This window comes from Corvus kubaryi, unplaced genomic scaffold, assembly GCF_017639235.1.
Source record: "Corvus kubaryi isolate FWS band 111438036 unplaced genomic scaffold, C.kubaryi_AGA036_p1.0 137, whole genome shotgun sequence".
Classification (NCBI taxonomy): domain Eukaryota; kingdom Metazoa; phylum Chordata; class Aves; order Passeriformes; family Corvidae; genus Corvus; species Corvus kubaryi.
The window spans coordinates 24,636,604-24,653,130 of NW_024580671.1; the positions used below are offsets into that span (position 1 = coordinate 24,636,604).

General features: G+C 37.7%; 1 long non-coding RNA gene across 1 annotated transcript; it reads right to left on the reverse strand.

Moving 5' to 3' along the window:
- Positions 1 to 6,537: 6,537 nt before the first annotated feature.
- Positions 6,538 to 13,201, reverse strand: LOC121659757. The gene is made up of 3 exons (XR_006014437.1): positions 12,860 to 13,201; positions 10,321 to 10,416; positions 6,538 to 10,184 (listed from the first exon to the last, which is right to left on the reverse strand). It is a non-coding gene; the product is annotated as an uncharacterized LOC121659757 (long non-coding RNA).
- Positions 13,202 to 16,527: the final 3,326 nt, after the last annotated feature.

Below are 16,527 nucleotides of genomic sequence, written 5' to 3' on the forward strand. Positions count from 1 at the left end.
CAGAGAACGCTTCAGTGAAGGTTACAGGCACATCTTCTAAGTCAGTTCTTCTGGTTCTGAGGATGTTGGCCCCTTGAGTTAAGTGAGTGATCAATTGTTAACAGAAGAATTCTGCCTGTGGATATTTCCACAAAGAACTAGAAAGAGAGTGTAAAAAATTACTAGGTGCCAATGGAAAAGAAAGGTGACTAAATGGTGTCTGCTGCGGCAGTAACTCTGAGAGATGCTGTTTGTTTCCAGCATGTACCATAAACCTGCTCCAAGCACTTTTATACTGACTGTATCCAGTTCAAACATTTAGAAGCAAAAACTGTTATGTCAATAATAATATGACTTTAGGGTAGTAAAACTCTGTCCTAGAGCGGATTTTTTTTTTTAGGAAAAAAAGGAATCTTATGACTTAGCTGGTGCACCTCAGCTTTTAATGGTGTGGCTTGTTCTGGAATTTGCACATAAACTGCTGCTTGGATCCCAGTAAGGAGTGGGCTGGGGAACCCAATGGAACTCACTAGAGTTTTTTCCTGACCATGCTCCCAAATATCTACAGAAAACTGAGGCATGTAGAAGGATGGCACATGCCCATATCTCAGTCCTGACAGATATTGTGTCTTCACACGGGTTGTCACACAGTCCTGGGCATCTGGATGAGCTGGACAGTCAAGCTGGCTTAGGAAGGACCAGTCTTGCTGCTGTGGATGTTTGAGGATTTGACACTTCTTTTTATGATTGCAGTCACTTCAGTCAGTAACAGAAAGCCAAGTGCTGCTGTCCCACAGAACCTGAGGCATGGAATAACTCCACTTAGTTGGGACTTGTGCCCAAATACAGAATGTCTGCTAGATTCACCTGAAAAAAGTACTCATTCTGAATTTGTGTAACTCTATCCACTGCTGAGTTAGGACTTGATAAAATAAAAAAAAAACAACACAGAATTCTACCCTAATTTGTGCCTCCAGTGAGGCTCAGTCTTTGTCTGGTAGGTAGAAAACCACAGGAATATTTGACTGCATATTTGTGATAGTTAGTTGCAGCCTAATTGGGGGATGTTGAAGGTTTCTGACTTGCTGGAACAGGTGAGATCCACCCTGCATCTAAGAGATATAACACCAGCCATAGGGAGAGGGAGGAAGAGGAAGTCAGTGTCTGGAACAAATACTGTGGGAAAAAGCCTGTTGAGGCAGTTTTCAGTACAGTCACAGTGTCATTAATTATTCTTCCTCCTGGTAAAAACAAATTCCAAACACCATGACTTATCTAACTACAGTGAGTGTCATAATGGAGATTCACCCTATTCTGTTAATATGAACATATCCAGCTGGGAGTGGAGGAAAAAATATAAGCCTAAAAGAAAAAAGAAAAGAAAATACTGTGTTTGTAGTATTTCCACCATAGATTTAAGCTAGAAAATACTGCAAGATTCATAGGAAATGTTGTTTGCATGAGGTCTTTAGCATAATTTCCATGACTTCTGATTCATTTGAATACTATCCCAAATCAGGTCTGCAAACCCAGTCAAATATCTCTGTAACCATAAATCTGATCAGAGTGCTACACCTAGTCCTTAAATATTCATTGTTACAATTCAGTAATTGTGTGTAACATGAAAGAAAAAAATGGATAGTGGACAAAATGGTGAGTGGTTTTATTCCTGTCCAGTAATTAGAAGCAGCCTAGTAGACGTGGATTTTTTCTGCAAAACCTGACACCAGCTCAGAGCTGAAATTTGTTCCAGAAGTGGAGTTCTAAAAACGTTCTCCTTCAAATTAGATTTTCTTTCTTCCTTACAAACTTTGTCCCTTGTCCTGCAGTTATCTTACTACTAAAAATATCTGAGAAAAAATGGATTAACATCTTTCCTTTTGTGCTACTGAAGCATTGCTCTGGAGCAACAATATGAAGTCTCAATAAACAATCATTCTTCTTATCATTGCCTGGAGTTTGTCAGAAGTCTTGGAAAGAGGAGTTCAAGTTACTGGACTGTGAAATAGCTTGGTGAAAGGAATGTATGCATTTAGAGCCTGGCTCAATAAATACCTCCAAGGGTGGGGAACAAAATCAAATGAAGATCCATTATCTGTCCCAGGGCTGAAGATAGCACCATCCCAAATCTTAAATTACTTCTGGCAAGACATCAGCACAAGAATCCAATCTGTGTAGAAACAGCTAGATAGTCTGGGGACTTCCAAAAGGCATTTTTTTGGATTACATTACCAAATTTAATCCATTATACATCTGGTGTAACAGGTGCACTGAATTACAGATAGTCCAAACCAAACCATACAGAAAATCTCATAACTTTTTCACTGGTTTTTAGGTGAGTTTTCAGATAAAACCCGGAGTTCTATCTCAGGACACACAGGTGGTTATTACTGTACAAATATACTATGCAGTACCTAGGTGTGGTCTATTCTTAAACCCATTTTGGTTATTTTACTCTACTGTAAATAGCAACAGACACAAGTGTTTACAAATGGGACTTTGCTTCCATATCCCTGTCAGTGCCTTGCCAGCTTCCTGGAGGGAAACTCAGTGATGCAGAACTTTATTCACTGGAAACTTTGTGTGTTTATTTGCAAACAAAACCTTTGCATGTGATCTGAAGCCTATGATTTGCCTAGAGTATGTTGTCATCCCAACTGTGTTTGTTAACACCAGACTGAACAAATCGGAGGGAGTACAAATATCCAAAACTCAATTGCAGATTGAAAGCCTGGGTGTGTCTAAAGCATTCAGTATTTTTTACCAACAAAGTCACATATTGTAGCATGGCATCCTTTGTGCCTATACAGCAAATGAAGCTGGAAAGTAAAAAGTAGTTACTTTTCTTATACACACTGGGCTTACAAGACTCCAGGGCTAATCATTGCTTTATTTTCCTCTGTAATAAGAGAAGCTTTTGAAATAGCTTTTCTGATTTATTTGAGTGCATGTTTTCTACTACTTAAACTTTATATGGTGGTCTCACTCCTTTTTAAGGATTTAAGATTTTCTTCTCTTTCATCCTATGAAAATCTAGCAGCATCACGTTGCCTGAAGTGTCTTATGGATAAAAGCATTAGTTTGCTAAGCCGCTTTACCTGCCTGCTTCTTTCATTTAATTCTTATAAATGTCGCACTTCCCTCAAAATCCATGTTTTATCCAGATCATGCATTTTACAACTGCAGTTTTTCAGCAATCAAGTGCTCTTGCCATTCTATACTAACATGAACTCCCTACTGAACATTTCAGAAGATCCTTTCTTACAAGCAAACAGCAATGGAAAAGGACTGTCCAAAACAGAGTTCACTTTTTAATGGAAAAAGCCAGGTAATGGGCACTGATCTCACTCTAGCATGGACATCTTGTGGCATAACTCTTATCAACCCCGCTCTTGTTGCTGGCATGAGCAAATTACTGGTGACCAAGGGCACGTACATTTATCGTCACCGTGCCTTAGTGTTCCTGGCTGCTAAGAGCTCTTTGCTGTCCTGAAAACTACAGCCAGTCAAGTTGTTCTAATTCAGGGTCAGTAGACTGGATCAAAGCGCTGAAGATGCTCCCACACGGATTGCATGTAGGATACTTAACTATAGTTAACACCTAACAAGGGCTCCAGATTTCTCAGCTGAAGGACCTCATCAACTGCCAACAGAAGACATTGACTACAGCTGGACTTCATACAGGATATGTGAAGCACCATGCTTGGAAAGAGTTTGACCCACAAATAGAAATGTAGCTACGTCAAGGAAACAGCCTAAACACATCTTCCCAGGTACTTAGCTGTTGTAAGAAAATTCATGCAGCACACCACTGCACTAGTATAACTATATTGCTCCTGGGACCCTCTGCAGAGAGCTGTATTGTGTCATAAAGATAATGCAGCTACATAAAAGCAGCTCAAATATCTCTAATGAGCTTATGCTTTCTGAGGCAAACAGATTCCCAAGCTGCAGACACAGTGGATGATCCAGCCACACTGGGATTTCTGAAGCAAGCAGATAAAGTCAGTTAGAATTCTACAGTTAAAGAAAACTCCTCAAAATCATGTTCGAACTCTTAAATGTGTCAGAAGCTTTTGCTCAGTTGCACATAGGTGTATTGTGATTTTGGAAACCCCCTGTCTCTGTTACCATATTTGGGCCAAAAGTGGTAGTGATAAACAAAAGTATCAGGACCCCACATATTCTGCAGACTTTGAATTTTCTTCCCTTACCAATCTTTTGCTGAAGCATCATACTGCAGTATAGAAAACTGTATCTAACCAGTAAAAGACATTGTACCAGAGAAAATAGGAAGGATGAACCTAAAAGAAGCATGTCTTCCCAAACCTCCGGATGTGTAACATCCCACGTATTAGATCTAACCTAACGCAGCCTAACTAGAGGAATAATTTGATAGACAGGTTGCACAAGAAATGTTTCTGTGTGAGGTATTGTATTACTTAAAGTCACATGTTGCATTGCTCCAATGGAGAACAGAGAGCATTGACTTCCTTCTTTGTTTATACAGTAAGGCAAAGGTTTTGACTTCTTCTTTAGACACAGCTGAGTAGCAAAGGGTAATTTTAGAAGTCTTCAAAAAAAAAAAAGGATAAATACAAAGAAGAAAAAAATCTCGAAAAACAGGAACATATTATCACCTGTATCTTAGGAAAATATTCTCATCCTGCAGGTAGCCAAAAGGAAGAGGATTACAAAGGTGTCACCCCACCACCCCACCAGGAATAACGAAAAATTACAGGACAGCTGTTTTGAACTTGAAAGCCTGTCTCACTGTTCTGCCCTTGGAACTTTTAGCTTTTTATCCTGGATCTACATCTTCAGATTTCTCTTCAATTTATTTCTACTAATATGCTTTTATATTATTCCTGTTTCTTGCTCCTTGTTTCCTGATCACCCTTTCTCTCCCACCTTCTCTATTAAGTTTTCTATTGACAGAATGATTTTTAGGCCTTGCAGCCTGGAAGTTTCTGAGGGCTTGAAAAGATCCTCCTGCAATTATGCTATTCAATGAAACTATAGAGACACACATGTGGAGAAGTGCTAGATCTTCTTTTATCCTCTTAGCCAGGCAGTAATTTTGTATAGGTCAGTCAGATCCTTTAGCAAATTATTGCTGTGCTACATGTCCAAATAAAAGTAAATTTCATCCTGTATATTCTGACATGTCCTTCTGACAGGACCTACTTTTATCTAGAATTCCTATTTTAAAGCAATTATAATTTAAAGCCTCAAAACTAATGTACATTTCTTATGAAGTTATTATTCTTAGCATTTTCAGAATGAAAAACGTATCTGCTATAAGTTCCACTTCTGCACTTGCCTGCATTTCAGATTCAGATCAAATCAATGGCAAGTCCAAGAATGGATTGAAAAACATGTACATGTGGTTTTTGTTTGGATTAAATATGTAAGAAATTCTCATGAAGCCTACTTTTGCTTCCACTGCTAGTCACTGTGTGAAAAAACATGAGGGAGACAAATGGGTGCATAGTTTTTATTTTTTCAGTCTATATATCTACTTACATGAAAGCTAGAGATATAATTAAATAATGCTATAAGCATTTGACAGGCTTGGAAAAAGCTGTAGTCTGAAGAAAAACTCCTGCATTAATAGAGATCTAGCAAAGCATGTAAGCTACTGATATCTTGTCAGCATTGGGCTACTGCAGCTGTCCAACAACAAAAGCGTGACAGTCTCCAGACCATGCAGAGATTGTATCCAGAGAACATTTTGTCGTTCTTATTATTTTTTCCTACTTGCAATGGAGTACATGTGAAGGGAAAGTGAAATGGCAAGCAGTAGTAAATAGATGCTGAGTTTAAGCTACTAAACCAGGAATGTCTCCACGTTCCTTTGGGTAGGTTGTTGGTCAGACTTCTTTTCCACACAAAGAAAGGTGTGGCCATATGGTAGATTTTGTGTGCTTATTCCTGTGCAAGAGGGCTTCATGCTGTAGATACTGGAAATTACAATCTACTCTACTAGTTCCTTCTATGCAATCACTAAATACCTAATTAACTTATCCGATGAAAGTCAGCATAGCCTAATTGGGACTGCTCAGATTCTTCGCTGTTTTTAACTTTTTCCATGTCACTGAGGTTCCTTGTTGAATTGCTTTTAGTAATATGCTTTGTGAATATGGGTGATGTGGTCAGGCCATTGTGGATGGAATATTTGTGTCAGAGAACTCTGATGATACCAAATATCACATAGATTTGTCTTTTGATCTGCTCTACCACCAATGATATCAAAAGGACCACACCTGCACAAGAAGAAAGGAAGAGCTGCATCCTGAATTCTTATCGCATTGACTGAGGTTGATTACAGACTTATGGTTTTAATATTGGTGAGGACAGGATTACAAAGAACTAATCTCTTTTTGATGCATGTTGAACAACAAAATTTAAGTCTAATGAAAAATAACTAACCCTCCTCATAGTATCAGTAACCCTTTTCCTTTAACTCTGGATTTGACAATTTTAGCTCACAAAGGTGACAGATATCATCAGTGTAAAGGGAAACACGACCTTCCACTTGATCAAAAGTTTATTATCTTATGTTTACTCTTGATGTATCAAAACTAACTCCAGTTAGAAAGGTGCATTTGTAACAAGATGCCGTCATAAGTCAAGGCCTGGGTTACACAAAAAAAGCAGGGGAGAATGTGTTACAGAAAACAATTTTTGTAGAAAGATCAGTTTTACTGAAGTTGTTAACAAACCCAACTAATGAAAAAGTAAATAAAAAATAAAATACTGTTAATGTATGAACTGTAATATTACTAACATATTGAAAAAAAAATCTTTTAATTGAAAAATCCACACTTCACGTGACTACAAGCATGCTTTGCTCAGAGCAATTGTTCACTCATCTGGAACTCAATCTCTTTCCTACCTTTCTCTAGTGCATCACATATCAACATGGAAAATCCCTCTTACTTATTATTCTCATTTCTCCCTTAATAAGACCACCTTCCATTGGAAACCTGACATTCGGAGCAGAGGATAGAGGCAATTAAAGAGCGAAAGTAATTACAGGAGGAGGAAAGGTTACTGCACATGCTACTAAACACAGAGAAACTACCATAAGACATCCTTGCAACAATGCAGAGGCTAATGCATTTTGAAAATAGCCACCCTAATACTTCTCACTCTTTGACCCACTTTAATTTGACCCTGAAAATTAGTGGAGAATAAAGAATTTTGGTACTTGGTTTTGAGAGACATTAATGAAAACCTATATTCTCCCTCCCAATTGAAGTTCCATTTCCTGCCAGATGAACCATGAAGTGCTAACAGCTTGGGGCAACATTTTTGATATGAGAGCTCTCCTAGAAACAAGGCTTTGAGAGAGAGTGAGAAAAAGAGACACCAAAAAAGAGGAGTACACAATGAAAATTGATCTAATAAAGGACATATTTTGTTAGAAGATATAAAAAAATATTTAAAAGGAGTCAATATATTACACAAATAAAGCTGATTGATTGCATTTGCAGTGTAGTTAAGCAATTTGAAGAGTGCCAGATCAGTATTCTTGTTCTATAATGGCCATGATAACTCATCATATTTGCTTTCCTACTTGTAATCATATTTTATTTTCTTTACCAGAATTTTACAAGTAATTGCTGGTGGCATATAGACTAAGTCACAGATGTTAGAACAAAAGATAAAACAAGTAAACTGAATGTACGTTTCACATTTACACCCAACAAAGGTTGTCAGCTGTTTCTTCCTTGCAGCTGCTTAAAGGTCTTACTGTCCTCTCCCACTGGAACAACGGTTGAGAGACTGCAATGCAACAATGCTCTTGTTAATTATTTAATTCTGTTTAATTGTAGTTAGCATCAAGCATAAAAATAAGAAGATATGTTGTGTTAAGAGGATCGAGTGTTCCCAAGTGCAGTTTACATGAGGCTGGGAAAAGACTTCTACATGGAAGAGTTAGTCTGACAAATGTCCATTTTTCACATCAACCCATTAGAATCTACAGGAGGAAGAATTTAGTTTATCCTGTTCATGGCTGGAGCTAAGTGAAGCCTCTCCTTCCCACATGTACCAAAAATGGATCAAAGAGGCAATTTCTAATGCTGATTGCATGTTTTGAAATTTCAGTAAAGAGACATGATTAAACAGAAATTTCTTCATTGATAGCCAGGAAACAGTCCAGAACAGATGTTCCCAGGACATCCCCTGAGAGCCATTAGTCATCAAAACATGGTCTTTTACTTAACGGGCCCTGAGTTCTATAGAAACGCTCCAACCCACCCCCTGCTATTTTCTACAGCAGTTGCTCCTCCCAGCAGAGCTCTCATTGACTGCACCTAAGACAGGACTTCTGTCCCAGTGGATCATCTGCAGAGAGGGCTCAGTGCAAACATGTTCAAGCACTACGACAGGGCTGTCTCCAGACCCACATGTCAGGCCTGTATCCTTCATGACCAAAACATCCTAGAAACAGCATAGCCACCAGCTAAGTGTCCCTGGCAAATAAGAAGCTCATATGAAGCATGGTGAGGAGACTGTGGCTGTGTAACTTGACCATCCCATTCACAGTACATCTCTACACATTGGTTCAAGCAGGACTCTGTCTTGCAAGTGAGTTCAGATTTCCACAATTCAGAGGTAGCTCTGGAGTCCACAGCAGTGCCAGCCCATTCTGCTTACCTTGTCTAGTAGCAATTTTTCTCTGGGATTACTGATTAGCAAAGCACCTTCTAGAAAAATAAGTATGTGCAGAGATGAAACTTACCTAACTTTGTATTTGGGTAGGAAGTGACAATAAGAATTGTATCTTCAGTTGTGGCTCTGCAGACTTGCATTTAATTTTACTATGACAGGACCTTAGGGCTGGACCCATAAAGCATATGACAAGCAATTTAGGAAAAAATCTTCGTTTGCCATTTTAAAATCAACAGTCTTGCCTGAAAGATTTTGAATCCAAAGTTTACATTGAGCTTTCACAATAAAGTTTTAGACAGCTAGGCAGCAATGAACATGGATTTACAGTTTAATGACATCATCATAATCTGAATATTGAGCAAAACCCTGTTATACAATAGTCAATAATTCAACTGAGAATAGACTGTCAACAGTTAGCCTGATAATGTGAGATCCCAGACTGCTTTTCTGTGACAGAGAGCCTTTAAATAAGTTTGCAGAACCCTAAAGTCAGAATTTTTGGGTTCCTCTGATCCTCGATACAAACAGTGACTGCTTCCATAACGTGAAGTGAATACTGGTGAATAAGGTTTGCAGTGAAATCCTTTGGTGTTGCAAGAGGGAAAACACATGTCTGCACTAGAATGGAACGCTCCAAGATCACTAAGTCTGACTTCTGACTGAACACCCACCACCATGTCAACTAAACTACATGTATACAGAAAAGAGCAGATTTTGATATGATTCATATATTTTATTAGACTGCTTGAATTCTAGGAAGTATCATTTTCTCTCATAGACTAGACTCAAAGACATGGTTGTCTAGACTGCATAAAAGACCATGAACTGTGTAAATGAACAGTAAATGAAACTGAAATTCCTGCATGTGGCCTTCCCATTCTCCAGATGCCCTGGCCAAGATCCGTCTGGATGTTTGGGAAGGTACTCAAAGCTAACTTATACCACCCATGAAGTCTCTGCGGGGCTGAAATGGCAGATGATAGGCAAAAGAAGGCAAACTATGTGTCATACTCCATCTATCTCTGCCCAGTCTACAAATCAAGTAGAAGCAAACTGATATCTGGACTAAAAGGCAAAGACAGTTTTTTTCCCCTGAGATTAGATGTATATCCAGTTATCTGAATGCAAAACTTAAAAAACAGCATAAGTGCAGCCAGGAAACTATTTGGAGTCAGGTTTGGATGCTCTAGTAATGGGTACAGACTGAAGAGATGTCTCCCACAAACCATGTTGTTTACATGTCTGATGAACATTTGGCTGATGCTTGATGACTGAAGAAAAACTCACTTCAGAGGAGGAAGGCAAGTGTGAAAATAATGTTTAAGATGCATGGTTTCTTCATTTTTGTATTTTCACCACTTGATCAGATAAGTCTAGCTCCAGAGAGGAAGTGGTTGTCATTCAGTCAAAAAAAAGCTGGAGCCACTGCATGACATGGGAAGGATTCGGACATCTGAAAATGCTGAAAGAGTTTTAACATCTTTCTTTCCAAGCCAGATGAAACAGATATTCCTGAGACAACGCTGCCAGAGAAAAAAACAAAGATATTGTAATAATCTCAGCTACACTTTGTATATTAGGCACATAGTTTACCACTTGATTGCTGATTATGCTGGTGTATAACAGAAGGAACGTCGGTACAGGCACAGGACAACTCACCTCTGCTGTGTGCTTAAGCCAGGGTCAATTTTAGCAGCAGCCCAAACACATTCATTGATTGTCAAATGTGGTTGTACGAATCTGGGGTTTCTGGTGCTGGTAGAACATAACAGATTGTGTTACCTACAACACAGCTTTTGAAATGTTGCTTCAAGTCCAAGTGCATTTCTGTTAATTGTGAAACCATTTATTCTAGTCTGGAAACCCATATACATGAGCAACACTAATAAAAAGAAAAGAAAAAAATAATTTCCAGAGAAAAATCATGCTAAGAAAATTAAAATAATGTTATTGAAACAAACCAAGTCTTTGACAATCAATGATCTTTCTCATTTTTCTTTCAGTTGCACACTGGCTCAAAATTATTTTGCTTTAAACTGCTCTGTTTACACCAGTTTTCCTCACTCCTTACAGCCTGCACTCCTGCACTGTGTCCCTTTACAGAGGCTCTGCCTCCTTGGTTGAGGGGCTCAGCTGTGCCCTGTGGTGAGGGGGTTGGAACTGGCTGAAATCTGTGGCCTCCCCGCCCAGAGCCAGTGCCTGGGCACTGACACCCAGCATGATGTGGGGGCAACAAAGAGACAGAAGGCAGCTCCTGCCTGGCTGGTGGCTCCCCCAGTGATTTCTGCAATCATGAGAAAAGCTCACCTGTGAAGACTGGGCATTGCCACATAAACAGGGATGAATTTCTGAACAGGCTGGCCCAACAACAGATACCCATACTGCAACCAAGGCTCACAGTTATTACTGTCTCTCCACCAAAGTATACTCTTCTATTTTACACTTTATCTTTGGGTAAGATTTTAAACATATATGGTGGGGTGTTGCGTTTTATCCCACAAATATTTTCTTCTGTCAGAAGGCGGTAGTATTGGTGAGCAGCTCACAACAGCTCCAAACATGTGAAAGCACCTTCTCTGATGACAATATATTAATGAGATGATTTAATATGACAGATCGGGGACATCTTATTTGACTGATAAAAGACTGATTCTATCTGCTTCAGACAATTTCTACTAAGATTTTAAGATGAGATTTTAGATAAGCCCATATATGAAAAATTATTTACTTGCCTGTTCTAGTGGAAAGCGAGCATGAGGGATAAATTACCCCTCATAACAGTCTTTGAAGAATCTGCATCAACCCCCACTTTCCATTGTTCTAATCAATTAATAGTGTACTTTCTTGGAATTTATGTATATAACTATCAAGTCATTGATATATGTATATAGCATATCAAGTATTTCAGTAGCATCTCAGTATTTAGAGGTGTGCAAAAAGAGAATAAAGACTTGAAGAACATTTAAGAGATTAATATTTTCTTTCCTTCATAATGGTCACAGAATATGCAATAATGTTTATTGCAGAAAGCAATCAAAACATTTCTTGTTGTTTAACACAAAGCGTAATAACCCTCAATAAATAAACTAGATGAAATAATGTAGCACTCAAAATATGGGTTGGTATTTGAGTTGAAATGCCACGACTTTGTTCTTTAAAACTCAGGAAAAATCTTCTCTTGTAACTCTTGGGTCCTCAGTTTTCTGACTTCCCTGACCCTTACAAACTTGGTCTTGTGTCTCCATTTGGGAAAGTGTTTAAACACTTCATCTGCATTTAATTTTGGATCATTTTTAACCTGTAAAATTCACCAGATCTAAAGCAAATACAAGGAGAAAGAGCACCTAAGTATTCTATAGAGACCTGATCAGAACAATTCATACACAAAAAGAGGAAAAGTACATAGAACCTGGTCTTTCCCCTCATTAAATATTGACAGCATCAGTTTTGGAAACCACTGGATGACAACCTCTGCCGCACGTATGTCAATCTCCATCTTACAAGCAGCATGGCTACATAACTCAATGACTGCAGCTGAGGACTGCTTTGGGAATACTCCTTTCTCCAACACCTAGGAATGTTTCCTTAAGGAAAGAAAGGGAAGAAAGGTCTCAGGAATTATTTTGTATAGATAGCAAATATACAAAGAGGATATTTTAACTACTGTCTAAAGGAGAGCTGAATTACAACAAGCCCATTAGATACATAAATTAGAAAGATGATTTTGTTTCCAGCCTCTTTCTCCTCTATCATTTTCTGCCTCATTTGTTCTAATTCTTTTATAAACAGTACAGTCTTGAGAAATCTTGAGAAATGCTCAGAGACAGACTTTTCACCTGTCCCCAGAAGAAAGCGTGTCTTCCATGTTTCTCCCTGTGTCATAACACCTCTCCCCACTTCCCTGGAAAACGTGTCTTTTGAACTCAGCTGAAGTTGAGAGCAGCCTGTCTACTAGGAGGGAAGGATAATATTCTTGGATATTTTTATCACAGAGTTCATGACTGGGTATTTACAAAAGTTACAAAAACATCACTAGTGAAAAGTGGCGATGGGGTTGGGGAAAGCATCCTCTGGAAAAAGCACAACTGCAGAGTCCAAAATCAGTAGGGAAATATGTATCACAACACTTATTATGGAAATATGTACACTAAAGTAAAAATAGAAAGACTTTGAGGGATAGGAAGTTCTTTCTACTTACTCTAGACAATTGTAATGGCATTCTGGATTTCTGTCCTCTTCGTACATGAGTGCGAAAGGAAATGCAGGTTTCTCTCAAACTCGGACTGTTTGGATAGACATGTATTGATTGGAAAGCTCAGTCTCCAAACCAAGGACAATGGTAGTGTTGTTGTTCCTTGCACTCCCAGCCTTTCTGCCAGTAATCCTGCAGACTCCCTGCTGGCCATTTCCTTGGCTGTGACTCATGGCACACTGACTGCTGTCCACATCCTTCCAGTCTGGCTTTAGGATGGTCGCTGTCAGCAAACAATTTGTGCGTTCCTTAGGCAAGCTGTGAAACCTGTTTTAAAGAATTAGTCAAAGGAATATTGAAACACAATCAATTACTGCAAGTGGTAATTAGTAAGAGCACAGCCACCTGAGTAAAGCTTCAATTTCAGACAATTTCAAAGCAGTTGTAACTCCAAGACTAAGAGTTCAGGAAGCAGCTGTACCCAAATATACAGTTCATAACTAGGGAAAGCACGAGGTCCTCCTCCTGTTCCTACCCTTCTGAGCTGCTAACACGAAGTTCACCTGATCACACTACAAACCATAAGTGAGTAACAGGCAGGGAGACATCAACTCGCACAAGCAACCATGTAAGAGTACAAGCTGGGTCAAAGTAAAGAATATGTGACTGAAAGCAGAGGCAGTGAAATGGAAGTGAAGTGGAGGATGAGGACAGACAAAAAGGATGGAGAATACTGGAGGTGAGTGCCTGCTGACTTTGAATAGTTTGGCTGTCTCATGAAAACACAGCTATAAGATTCCCACAGTACATTTCACTGCATCTTAGGTATGTTAATTCCAGACCTGTGGCAGTTTTAGACCACAGGTGTGTTTTGAAGCCCAGACACTTATCAATATCTGAAAATATTTCTTTTAGTAATTTGTTTTGCACATGAAACCTAAAAGATGAACAGAATCACTTTTTACATTGTTTCACAGTTTTCTACAAATATTTTTCCTTCCATGCCTGCTGATTTTTTTTTTTTTTTGGTAGTACCTAGTGGCAAGGAGCCACATAGCATGTAAATTTAATCTGGTGTCTGTTTGCTTGATAGCTACTTCCTCCCTAAGCTACCAGACAATTTGACTTGAGACACCATCAGAGGCCAAGACCATCTACCCTCTTGAACTGGAGTGTCTTCAAGTCTGCCTTATCTATGACATGATATCTGCAAAGAAACCAGAGAAATAAATTTGGAGGGTTGGCAAAAAAAATACAAATTGAATATTCACTGTTTTCCTTCTCCCTAACTTATATCTTCATTGCTTGTTTCTCTTCATCTTACTTCTAATTTCTCCCCTTCTTTATGTTTACATGCATTCAACATATGTAAATATTGGCATAAAATAAAATTTGCTTTGTTCCCAGCATTTTCTTCAACCTATCTTCAACCTACATTAATACAGATGTAAACTTGATTCTTCCCTGTTGGACCTTTAGAACCTTTTGATTTTGTTGTTTGTAGGAGATGTAACTCCTTCTGTGTACAGCAAAGCTAATGAAGGCATGAAATATTCATATTGCATCCCTAATTGTATAATAAAGTGGAACATGTACTGTTATAGTTGAAAAACTCCACTCTAATTAGCAGTAGCCTAATAAATGCTTGAGTGAAACATAGAATGTTTGGTGTTACTCAGCTAAATGTCTTTCCTCATTCAGTTGTATTAAACATGACAATAATAAGATAATTTAAAAGAATGCAAAACATATGTGCAAATATATATTCTTATTGTAAATTTCTAAATATTAACTAAGGGGTTCCTTCAGCATTTTGTAATAAAAAATTGGCTTGTTCTGTTATTACCTCTACTATATATTTGTGGCTTTTCATTTTTCTTTACTTTTTCTTTTTTTTTTAAGTGCTACTGTTTAATTTATCATCAACTAATATTATTTTCTGTATTATGAAAACAGATAATAAATAAATATATAATATACAATTGGAAAAGTCTATTTCAGCTTTTAATTTACTCTGTAGTCCCAGAAAAATAATCCTAAATTTATCCTTTAAATCTAATCAAACAAACAATTTTTGAACAAAGAAATCTGAAGCACCATAAAATCTTCTCCTTTTCTCTTTCAAAATCTCTGTTGAAAAATCATTATCTGGTTTCCAGGAAATATTTCTTCTCTAATAGATAGGAAGACAAGGAGCAAAGTGACTTTCTGTTAATAACAGCTTCTGTGGAAGAGCCAGCAGTGTGAAACTAAAAAAAACACTTATCCGTTTTCTCAAAGGTTACACACGGTTTCAGATGAAGAAAAACATTTTGTACAATGCAAAGATATTTCTACATTTTAAATATCATAAATAGAGAGATGAAGGAAAGTGTTTGAATAACCAAAACATCTTCAAACAAAATAAATAGAATCGATAGACATTTATTCCCCCATTGACTAATTTAACCACTACTGGAGCAACAACTGGATAAAAATGTGTCCTTTGGCCAGGGTTTTCTACAAGTGCCTATTACAGTGATTATTTTCTCTTTCTCCAAAGTTGTTAATATCAACCCCTGAGACACAATTTCAAACAAAATGGATCTGATGTAACAGACAGTAATATTATTTCTTTTTATTGCAATGCTTCAGTGTGTTTCATAAATATACAAGCTAATTGCCTCCTTTTATTGTTATTAAACCCAAAAATAATGCTGATATTATGACATGATAGAGGTAGTGTTTTGTTTTCTGTCATTATGGGGCACATTTTTCTTACATTACTAAGGGTTTATGTGCTATTGTAACAACTTAAATGTTAGCACCCTTTAGAACTGTTGGTGTTTCCTTTTCCTTGTTTATGCAATCAGAGTAAGTTGATTGACATTTAATATTGTCAATTTACTGACATTTCTTTCCAATTTGTTTCCCTTTTTCATGTACTGTGGAAAGTGTATCTCGTTGTTGAATTATTTATTTAAAATCGGGAGTTGTTTGACATGAAAACAGTGTACCAATTTATCCAAGTGAACAAAGAACAGACTGATGAGGAAGTACATTTACGTAATGAACATTTAATCTACACCTTTGTGAAATGCCTCAGGATTATTTTATCTAAAAATCACAACATGACGCTCACAGATTTTTTTTTTTTTTGATTGCTTTAAAGCCTGGGTTAAATTATGCTTCACTTGCATATACTGAAATAAAATACTGACTTTTCTCTCTCTAGAATCTCCTCAAGGTGCTTTCCCTCCTTCCTCTTCGTCACACAGAGCCTATACACCTATTTGATTTGAAGCTTTAGGTACCATAGGTAAGAACTGAATTCCACTACAGAATAAAGTAGTGAATTCAGTACACAAAAAATGCTCTGTGGGACAATTACTTTATGATGGGTTGTTAACAGATGTCATATTTTAGTGAAGTGCCTTTTCAGCTGTTTTTAGAATCAATGACAATGTTTGGGTATCGCTACTCTGTTTAGTATTAATTTTTGTACATTTATACAATTTCAATGTCCCATAACAGGTAAAAAAAAAAAAAATTATAAAAAGAATCTACCACACAATAATCAAGTTGGAGCCACTAGGAGAGTTCTACTAACAGTCAAAACTAATATTCCTGTTATAATTCAAATTAATACCAACTTCAGTGCCGGGTTTAACCAGATTAATATGTCTTGAATGGAC